The 11,742-nt window shown below is 46.9% G+C and overlaps 1 protein-coding gene across 1 annotated transcript in view; it reads right to left on the bottom strand.

Moving 5' to 3' along the window:
• Positions 1-7,651, bottom strand: part of lrrc4ba (leucine rich repeat containing 4Ba) — a 20,322-nt gene extending 12,671 nt beyond the window's left edge. Inside the window, exon 1 of the mRNA XM_069709003.1 lies at positions 7,574-7,651. The gene's annotated coding sequence lies outside the window, so the exon portion shown is untranslated. The remainder of the gene's footprint in view (positions 1-7,573) is intronic.
• Positions 7,652-11,742: the final 4,091 nt, after the last annotated feature.

Raw genomic sequence — 11,742 nt, forward strand, 5'->3', positions numbered from 1 at the left:
TTCCTTTTGTAGGATTCGGAGTAACAAAAAGAAATGAATCAGTAAGAGGATGCGGAGAGTCGTCGGTTCCATTTTCGAGAGCACCGACGTTAGACATTTAAAATGATGGACTAAGTTCATTTACAGGCGAGTTTCAAATTTGCTGAATCAGCATTTGAAAGGTATTTCCACGTCCCGAGTCCTCGTCTACGAGTCACTTCCACCGGGCAGACGGGTTTTGGGATACGATAAATCGTTACGCCGACGTGATCGCCCTCGGCGACTTTAACATAAAAATAAATAAATAAATTTTAAAAAACCGGCTGAATTTTCCCTCCCCGCTCAGACCGGCGTCGTCTCGTTCGTCCCGACCGCGGAGGCCGACCTAAATATCAACCACCCGGAAAAAAATAAAATAAAAAGACGAATTCAACCGGCGACGTGTCTCGTTTGTCTCGTTTGTCTCGCCGTGTCCCTCAACGGTCTCGTCAAACGGTAATCCCGACATAGAGACAGTTTCACCGTAATCAGCCCGTTATAATCCATCCAGACCGTCCACAGTCTGCTACCGACCGCCGTTCATTTTCAGCCCAGTCTGTTCATCTCGCCTCAATATTTATTTATTTATTTATTTGTTTATTTATTTGTTTATTTATTTATTTAATCTTTTGCTTCCCTCCGAGCCCCCGCCGTGGTCCACGCTGGGTCGTCCATCACACTTTAAAGCTTTACGCCCCTCGCAGCCACCTGTACACATTTTTAAAGCCTTTCACTAACCGCCAGGCCAAATTGACTTTGGGATGAAAAGAGCATTTAAAACAAATGAAGAAAAAAACAAAACAAGCGGGTGAAACTCCGCGTCAGGACAGCACGGAAAAGCTCTGATTTAATGGACGACGACAACAACAACAACAACAACAACAACAAAACAGCTGTTTTATTCTGCAGAAGTCGCCGAGTCACGCTCTTCTTTTTAATGATGGTGGACGAGGGGAAGTGGGAAGGTGCTTGTGAATGGTTTTTAAATGGGGGTGGGAGGGGAGTAGAGAGGGGGGGGGTAGACGGGACGCTGCTGTGTTGCATTGTGCTGGACTAGAGAGAGGAAGCCCCCCCCCCCCCGCACTCTCCCCCGCACTTCCTCCTCCGCAGTGTCCCCCCCCCCCCACACACACACACACCCGTCCTGGCACTGAAAGGAAGCTGGACCAGCACTGGCCTTGCTGGTTGAATGAAGCCCTTACGTCACTTCTCCCCCCTCACACACACACACACACACACACACACACACACACACACACACACACACACACACACACTAAGCAGTATGACTAATAGCATACTAACGCGTCTTTGTGTTACATCACTCCCCCCCCCGCCCCCCCACCTCCCCCGGGGTTATTGAACTATTAGGTTAGACATTAGATGTACATGAATCGATGCTACTAGTCAATAAACAAAAAACTAAATAGTAAAATACTATTTAAGGTGAGAAAAAAGAAAGCACTTTTTTGTTTTTGTTTTTTTACTACTATTATGCTATGTTGCGTTTAATCGACAGTTTTTGGTGCTGAACTCTGTTTATTTGCACAAGAGGCCAGGATTCAAACGTCAGTTGAAATGGTTCGAATGTTTAATCTTTAAAAAAAAAGTCCAACATAGATGCAAGTATTGTCATTTAAAAAAAAAAATAAAAAAAAATTTCCACCAGAACTTGGAAACTTCGACGGTCGACTCTTTTAGCTTTCTTTTATTTTTCCCGGCCTGTTTATTTCTCAGGATATAAAGTTGTCAGCAAATTTGAGTTTTTAAGGGCTAACGGCCAAAGAACAAGTGTCTGAGAGTTTGGTGCAAATCCAGATTGAGGGTTTTATAACATTTGGCAAAGGATATCTTTTTAATATTTTATCTAACTTCTCGTTAATTTAGCCTTCATGCGGTGAAAAAAAATGTACTCAATATGTCGGTGTATTTCAGTTCAGGAGCAGATTAAAAGTTTCTCCATGTTGTTTTATTATTAATTCTCTCTCTAGGTTTAGTCAAAAACGACATGGTGGTTACTTTAATAAAAATATATCACCAGAGCGGACTGAGTGTCCTTCTATTAGAGGCTGGTAAAAAAAAAAGAAAAAGTTATATTTGATCTGATTCATCGGGAGCATTACGAGTACTTTACATAGTAAAACAGAGCAGTTTATTAAAGTCTGGCAGCCTTATTTGAATTATATAGAACCGGATTTTTCATCTATTGTTTTACAAGGAACCATGAATTATTATTTTTTTTTTACCGATGATAAACTGATCTTATGAACTGTTTCCTGTGGCCCCGATGTGCTCTGGGATATTTTACTGCCCTGAACTGGGTTTTTTTGCTGGTTGGTTTTTTTTTTCTTCTTTTGCCTGTTTGTTTCCATGTTGTTTTCTGTGTATTCGTACTTTCTTCATATGAAATTTATTATTTTTTTTTTTTTAATTAAAATTTTCAAATAAAACCCCCTAAATGTCGACTTAAAAACTTTCCGCACAGTTTGTTCGCCAAATTGAATCACAAAACTGTATCACATCAGTTAACGTGCAGAGTCGGCACGCAACGTGAACCAGAAATTGCATTAAAAAACAAAAACATTCAAATTAGATCAAAAAAATAAAATAAAAAAATAAAAAACACAAAGCAAGCAACACATTAATGACAAAAATGAAGCAAACCAGGCCTACGGCAGCGTAACTAAGGGACAGTTTGAATCACCAGAGCCAGATGTTTAAAAGATATATTTATATATATTAATATATATATTCAAGCCTTATCCTGTAAGCAGCGACGGCGTCTGCCTCCCTAACCTTTCATTTTAATTGTCGACGTGTCAAAGAATCAGAAACAGACTGTTCTCAATGTCCCAATTTCTTGTAAACGCCGGTGTTAAATGGATTAATAAGATTACACGCTCATCTAAATTCCCGTCGAATCAAACTGTCGTCGGATGAACTTCCGAAGGCGACGGCGGTTTTCCCGTCAGACTCGCGACAGGAAATATTCACGTTGTTTTCGTCACCTCCTGTTTGGACGGATGCTGCAACGTCCATACGAACGTCTTCCGACGCCTCGTTACCACTCGAGCTAATCTTGTCATTTTGTGCTCCTCCGCCGAAGGTACAGAAGGTCAATTGAGCTTACGATTCCTCTGATAAACTATTAATTAGACGGAGACTCCTCCTCATTTCCTCCCTATTTACTTATTAAGCTCCTTAATGTGATCTCTGCGGCGGGACACGCTTGTCGCGGGACGTGTCACGCTGGCGTCTTCTCCGCAGAAAGTGTTCGGTTTGGTCGTCGTGGCGATATTCGCAATAAAAGAGCTTTATTTTTAGAAAAACAGCATAACAGCCCTGACGAGTTTTTTTTTTTTTTTTTTTTTTTAAACTGGAGCGTTCGGCGTTCCACATTTTAATCGGGCGCTCATCCTTGTCAAATAGGATATACTTCGGCCCCCTCCGCGACTGCATCCGTCGCCCACCTCGCACCTCCCACTCCTAGATGTCCAAAAGGATGCAGGATGGAAGAAAATAACCAAAATAACTAAAAAATGTAAAAAAACCAAAACAAAAAAAGCCCTGATGGAGACGGGGAACCTCCTCTCCTTCAGAGCAGCAGATTAAAAGTCAGTGTTCCTGCTAACGCACTCCCATTAACAGACATTACATTACCCCACGTGTTCAAATCCCTTACGGGGGGGGGGGGGGGGCGGGGGGAGGGAGTGGGGGGGGCTTCATCATTACATGCTGGGATTAAAAAAAAAAAAAAAATGTTTTATTCAAAGTCTTTTTTAATGTTAACATCTTCACATTCGGCCGAGCTCTCCGACTTCAAACGAAAGGCGGTAATGAGTGTCCGTTCTGCGGCCCCTCCGCTCGGCCGGGGGGGTGGGGGTGGGGGGGGGGTTCCTACACACTTTTTTTTTATACACTGGGATACACTGTGAAGGGATTGGGGGGGGGGGGGCACGGGGGAGGGCGCCGGAGCTAGCAGCTAAATCCAAATGTCTCTCAGCCATTTACAGAGCGGTGTAAACGGCACCGGGTTTTTTTTCCTTCTTCTTCTTCTTCTTCTTCTTCTTCCTTCCCGGGGTTGCTCTCAAACCTTTTTCCTCGGTGTTTCTGAGCTGAGCGTTTCGTCGCTCCCAGCTGTTTTGCAGCAGACGACTCGGTTCAGCATTTCTGCAATTTCGGTGCTGGCCTCGCTCTGCTTTTATATATATATATATATATATATATATATGTATATATAAATATATAAATATATTTTGCTCTGGAGAAAGAGTTTGTGTGTGTCAGTGTGTGAGTGATTTCTTTGAGGAGGTCAAACTACGCCGCGTCAACCTGTGGGTCCCATGTTCACCCGTGAAAGTCGCCCGTGAAACTTTACACGCGTGTGAATGTCACGCGATGAACGCTCACGTGAACCGAGGCGACGCGACGACGGGAGCCTCGAGGCAACCGCGCTCTACGCTGCAACCATTTCACCCGTCGCCCGTGACAACCGGGGGTTCGCGCGGCGAGGGAAATGTCAAGAAATGTCGCGCGCGCAGTCGGACGGTGCGTTTTGAATCCGGGAGTTGACGAAGTTGTTGTTTTTAACCCGACCGTGTTGTTTTGTTTTTTTTCTATCTCAAATCCCAAACAATGTGACTTTGCTAAGAAAAGGCCAACGCGAGTAATAAAAGGGGGAAAAACGTGTAACTCCCACGCCTTCGCCGGCCCTAAGCGTGTCAATTTCACGCGTCGCCGCGGCAACCAGGCCGCGCACTTTCCCTCCTCCAGGATTTACATTCGTAGGCGCAACATGTCTGTCGGGCTTCATATCACCGAACGTAATTCTGACTCCGCATTAAATGTCATTTTCCTGAAAACGACCGGTCGATTTTCTAACATCTGTTTTGCTCTTCTGCAGGAAACAAAAAAAAACAAATATATATATATATATATATTTTTTTATTCCGATAAAACGTGAGACGGGCTTTCGTGTTTTTTTTCTTCGCTGACGCTTCTCGGATTATCGATGCATTAAAAGTGATTGTTCTGCAATCACTTATGATAATGCTGAAGTGTCGGCTGTCACCGTCACGTTACGCTCCGATCGCTGCGTCTTTGCTCGGGTTGGGTTTCCTGTCAGGATGCTGTTGCTCCTGAACGCGGCTTGTAAACTTCTTATATCTGACATTTCAAAGCCTCTATTTTCTTTTCTTTTTTTTCTCCCAGAACAAGAACGCATCGTTGAAGTCTGTGCGTGTTTCATAAAAGAGTTTTTTTTTTTTTTACCTACAGCTGCATTACTGTGAAAGTCGTAAACCCTTGAAACGACGCGTTCGTCGGGTTTCGCTTCGACGCGAGTTGAAGACTTACGGAAGTCTGCGCGAGCTTTTTATTTTAACATCAAATGTTTCGCGGTGACGCGAAGTGCATGAAGCGCGACGATTACGGCAGTGACGATTAACGCAAATCTCCAAAATGAACAAATGTTCGACGTTTTCTTTGCGTCTTCAGTTTTAGACTCCAGAGTCTTGAACTCAGGTTCTTTTTCAAACTTCTCTCAGACGTTTTCATTTATTTACGATCACATTTTATTGTCGACGATCGTATTGATTTCGCCATTTGGCCTCATTCTCAGTTATCCGCTTTGCTTTCGTTTCCTTTTTGTCAAACCACTTCCCGACGCTATTTCAAAATGTCCTATTCAGATAAAAGTTTATTATCGCCACATTATTTAGACTCTCTGGAGGAAAATACGCCGCAAGTAAAAGATTTAGTTTCATCCCCCTTTTTTACATTCGCCTCCTTTTTTTTTTTTAAAAGGCCAAAAGCTCTGTAGCATCGCCGTCATTAGGTTCTCGCGGTGAAACCGGTGTGCAGCGGCACGAAGCCGTTCGACCGGTTTGAGCTCCTATAGATGACAGAAAATGGAAGAAACTGCTTTTCCTTTTTTTTTTTTTTTTTTTTTTTTTTGGTCGACCGCCGCCGCGATTGGAACATCTTTAAAACGTCTTAAAATGGTCCGACGGCGCAACTTTCATCCGAGCTCGTATTCAGGCTAAAGGGTTAATGCTCTTTACTATTTAAACTGCTGAGGGGATTTATGGTTTTTGCACTATTTAGGAGGTGGAAAGCCCCAGAGTGCGCGCTGTGACTGTTGAGTATAAATCCAACGGTTGGAGGCTGGTTTCTGCTGCACATCCACGCTCGCAGACACGGCTCGCTGCTCCTCTAATTGGAGCGGGGAAGTCGCTGCGATTCAACAACGCTGTGCAACAGCAGCACTTTGGAGCTAACAGGTGCCGGGGTTTTTGTTTGTTTTGTTTTTAATTTAACATTAAGTCGAATCTCCCTCACTTTACATCACACACACACACACACACACACACACACACACACACACACACACACACACACACACACACACACCCCCCCCCCCCCGCCTGAGGACCTCTGATGCGAAACACGCTCGTTTCTGATGTCGCAACAAGTGTTCCTTTTGCAACTCAAGGTCAAGGTCAAGGTCATCGATACGGGATTTCAGGCATAAACGAAACACGGTAGAGATATGAACGTGAACGGGGGCAAGAAAAGCTGGAAAAAAAGAAAAAAAAGAAGCAAGAATTATAAAAAAAAAAAAAACAAAACAAAAAACAACAACCATAATAAAAAAATCAATGAATTGCTGGAGTGAGGTGCTAATCTGCACACATAAGTAAAAGGGAACGATATAATAAACACGATATTGCCTTTGTGTAATGATAAAAGTGTAACACACACAGAGGTAGCAGCCAGACGAGATAAAAAAATAAAATAAATCAAAAAAACATGTTAAAAAAACCGAACACGCGAAGATGAAGTTAAGGAGGAAAAATAAGCAACCGCGCAACAAAACATCCAGGCAGCAACATGTGGAGCACTTTTATTACAGGTCTGCGCAACTCTCCGTCTTCTCCCAAAACAAACAAACAAACAAACAAATAAACAAACAAACAAAACGCATGCGTGATGAGCGACGCTCCCCCTGCGTTGGCCCCCGTCCATCCAGGCCTCGCCCCGGTTCCCTCTCCGTGAGTGACACGCCGACTAATACACAGACAGATAAACACTCGCGCCGACAAACACGATAAGGCTGCGCCCGCAAAAGCACCGACGCGGCGCCCTGACTGATGGACGTCTCCATGGAGACCAGTCACCGAGACTGACACGGTGTCTCTCGCAGCCCGAGCGCCGCGCCGACCGAATGAAGAGAGGTGAGGGAGGAGAGGGGGAAGGAGACAGACGCACACACACACACACACACACACACACACACACACACACACACACACACTGTGCAGCAGCGACGGGATTACAAAATCAGAAATGTTCCGGCGTTCGCACGGACGCGTCGCCGATCTCGGATCTTGAACGCACCACGCGACCGTCTCCCCACCTGCCCTCCGCTCTGCACCCCTCACACCCCCGTCTCACCCCATCACTAACACCTCTCCATCACGCTCCCCTTCCTCCTCCTCTCCCTCCCCACCCCCCCTCCCCCTCCACCTAAGGCATGTTTATCTCCACACCTCACCTCCTCTGCTGATTTCTCCACCCTTCTCTCTCTGCGGGTTCTTCTCTCCACCCTGTCTTTTTCTCTCTCACTTTCGCTCGCTCGCTCGCTCTCTGTCTCTCCCACGCTGTGCGAAATGGAAGCTCTCAAAGAGACCTGAGGTTGCCATAGTAACCTGCCATAGTAACCACTCACCATCTTTTTTTTTTTTTTGCATGTCTCCGTCACGTCGTCCGCGGCCTTTTTTTTTTTTGCTCCACGAGCTCCAGGAGCACTAAAACACCCCCACCCAACCCCACCCCCCCCAGCAGCGGGAAGGGAGTCCGACTCACGAAACTTTCTCCTGACGGGACAAAATGAGCGACAGCCGACGGGACGACCGAGATCCGACGGTCGGTTCGGACGGAGGACCGTCGTCTCCGAAACGCGACCCGACGTTTTTTTTTTCCAACTTACGTTTTCTTAAAAAAAACATTAATTTAAAAAAAAAAAAAGGATCCAATTCGGAACAATTTCTCGTTTGCGGACCGGAAATCTGAGCCTGACGTCCTCCCCGCTTGCACCGCCCCGATTCCAGACGCTGGACAAATGTGCAAGAGGAGGCGAAATATATAAATACGCCGGTACAACTGAGTCAACAACTCTACACATATATATATATATATATATATATATATATATATATATATACATCGCGGGGAGTCCAGGGACCCGGCGCGTCCGGGATCACGTGACGGCCTCCGTCTGTGATTTATCACGACGGTGTTGCTCCTCCTGGCGCCCCCCGGAGGGCCCACTCACCGTGACATCGGCATCACCCCCCCCCTCCCCACTCCTCCTCCTCCTCCACCTCCCGTCGCGTCCCCTGAAAATACAACAACCACATGCAAAAAAAAAATAAAAAAGGAGGTCTGACTACGCGTCATCTCGTGCGACAGCGTGCCCGCGCTTCTCTCCGGGTTGCCGTGGAAACCCCCCAAAAACCTATCGGGCCTGAATCACACGCAGTCAACAACAACAACAACAACAACAACAACCATAAAACACGTTTAGCATCGGGGTTGTAATTTCATGTTTACCGACGTCCGCATCATCAATATTTATACCATCGTCATCATCGTCTACTGTTGTCCTCCACCCCCCCCCCCGCCCCCTCCTCAAAAAGACCTGGTGTGCCCGGATGCAGCCGAGCCGCCTTCGTTATCCAATCACATTAAACTAATGCTCCCGTCTAAAACCGGGGCAAGATAACGTCTCTCACTCGCTCATCTCGAAACCGGACGGCGGCCAAGACGCCGGTTCTCGTCTCTCCGGCTGACACCGTCGGCCCGTCTCCACCCGGACGGCCGCCTCCCCCGCGCTGCGTTCACGGACATCGACGAGGAGGGAAGAGGAAGGAATCTCACCATTTCTAATTATGTCGACTCAACGGATTACAGCATTCATTTAGTGTCATTAAAGCGTTGCCGTCCTTCCAGCTGTTATTCAATAATTAATGCCCGGACGGTCATCATTGCCCCCTCCCCTTCACCCCCCTCGCCTCCCCCCCCCACGGCTCAATCAAGACACACCACGGCTAATTATACCCCCGCCCCGCAAAGGCAGCTCAGCTTCCCTGCTGCAGATGGGTCAGCGCTCTTAACCCCCCCCCCCCCTCCCTCACACCTCCCTCCCAACCGTGGCTGTTCCCTCCATCCTCCCCCCCCCGCCCCCCTCTCTCTCTCGGCTCGGTCAGCGACTCGGCCCCTCGCCCTTCAACCTGCGTGTGCGTCGGCGAGTGTGCGGCCATCAATCAATGACGCCCTCGCTCCACGAAGAGATCAGCGACCAGCTCGGCCTGATTACAGCAGTTTAAGTGTCATCCATAATCTCCGTCTCCCGCTCACACAGAAATGAGTTGCGTGCGCATAAACACACGTGCATGCGCAAAAAAAAAACAACCAAAAAAAAAGACACACACACACACACACACACGCAGACACCAAATATTTAGGGCAACCGTTTCCCTCCGTTTGCGTCGTAGCGCTGCGGCGGAGACGGCGAACGCAGCCCGTCGTCCTTCCTGCAGTCAGCAGGAACATTTTCGGAAATTTTCACTCCTTCTTTTGCCCCCACTTTGTTTTTGGGAGGGTTTGCGTCAAGGGGTTGGTGGAGGGAGGGGGGGGGAGGGAGAGGGGAGGGAGGGGAGCATTATCTCAAAGTCACACCTTCCCTCCAGGCCAGGTGTGCAGGTGTAATTTAACATGTCCCATGTTAACCCGCTTGCTTGTTCTCATCGAGCTCATCACAAGAGCAGCTCGGCCCGCTTTCCTCTCAACGACTGGAAGTCGCTCAGTCGGCTCGGGAAGGATTCAGCGAATCAAATGTGACTTCGGAAATTAACGGATGCCAATCGAAATTAGGAAAATGACCACATGCTGGCTCTGCTTTTATTTTTATATATTTTTTTTAAGTTTTCAACCCTCAAAAAAAAAAAGTTCAGGATGTCCTTTCGTTGTTTTTCCGAGTAATAAAAAGTTGTTAACGGGGATGTTGACTTGCTGCCGCTTTAATACAAAACAAACATTTTAGAATTTAAAATCAGCCAGGACGTCTTTCCTTTGGTCGCCCACAACGAAGAGCTCCAAGCTGACGCAGTCGGAAACAGGTGGACATCCCACCTGGATCCAACCGGCGGTGACGTCACCACGTCGGTTTGTGGACGTTACGAAGCCTCCGGTTCAGATTCTGTCCGTCGCCATGTTTGCTGGTTCGGAGCGGTTCGGAGCAGGAAGTGGCCATATTTGGACGAGCTGGGGGGGGAGGAGCCAGCGGTGGATCTGACTGATCTGATTGGAAACCTTGACGATACAAAGTCCCGCCCATCGATAGCTGTAACCTGACTGCGCCACAGGCCTGTCAATCAAACAGACACGCCCCCAAAAACAGGTCTTCTTGAATCTTCTTTTCTAATGAATGAGGGATTATTTTCAGATGGACCTCCAGAAAACTAATAAGAAGGAGTGACTTTAGCTAACAACACCGAGATAACTGATGGACACATTTTATTGACTTTGGATTTGATGAGAGAAGTTGAATGGGAGTCGATGGAGCCGGAGGCTTTTTTTGGAGCCGACCTCTAGTGGCGCTCGGTGGTATTGCAGCTTTAAGACGCTTCCTCGTCTACCTCATTTTTCAGACCCGGAAGCTACGAACTCTTTTACAGACAGTCTGTGGACCCGCATGCCATTAACTCGTGTTAACCTTGTGAATCATGACTTTTACTAACACGCCTTTTAGCTCCAGCGGCGTCATGACTTTGCACCCTCAGGACTTAAAAAGGTGAGATCTGACCTCGGCGCTGCCACAGACGGCGTCTGCTTCCAGGTCTTTACTAATTCAGTACAACTCTTCTGTGCCAACAAAAGTTCCCAAGAACGAAGCTCGTAGGAACTCACATCCCTCCGTCCATAAAAAAAAAAAAAAAAAAAAAAAAAAAAAAAAAACACATCTCACACGCTGAATAGACCACTTTTCTCCTCATAAAAGGCTGCCTTTCAGCAAACCTGGCCCACTTTGAATTCACTTCGGCTTAGGTAACGCTTTGGTTTTGGGGAGTGGGAGGAAGAGGAGGAGGAGGAAGAGGAAGAGGAGGAGGAAGAGGAGCGCGGCGGCGGCAAAAGTTCAACATGAACAAATTCCAGTGACATTCTGGCCTTCGCTTCTCTTTCTTTTTTTTCTTTTTTTTTGCAGCGAGCGAGCGAGCGAGACGTCTTGATATTTGGAAGCGCTGCCCCGAGCCGGAGGACCTCGTCCTCTCCGAACCTGATATCATGTGACGGGCTGCCGAGGCCTCGCGCCGACCGGCGTTACACACTTCAGCCGTCAGCCGACGGAAACCAAACCGAGGAAGAAGAAGAAGCCTCGCCGCGGAGGGCGCGGAGTCCCTCCGACGTGAGGGGACGGAAGACGTAAAAACTGAGCGACCCCCCCCCCCCCCCCGCCCCCCTCCTTAAAGTTTTATGTCCGCCGGCCTATTTTAGGATTTAACGAGGAGGATGTGCGGTGAAGCGAGGCCTCGTAAACTTGATTGGTGGAGTTTACGGGTACTGGAATATATATATGAGTAAAAATTAAAAAAATATAAAAAAAATTTTAAAAAAAAGTGTTAAAATCACAGGATGTAAAATGAAAGCAGCAAAAAAAAAAAA

The sequence above is a fragment of the Brachyistius frenatus genome, unplaced genomic scaffold (assembly GCF_029030835.1).
Source record: "Brachyistius frenatus isolate BFR_SWC_R1_liver_20210118 unplaced genomic scaffold, ASM2903083v1 Contig_80, whole genome shotgun sequence".
Lineage (NCBI taxonomy): Eukaryota > Metazoa > Chordata > Actinopteri > Embiotocidae > Brachyistius > Brachyistius frenatus.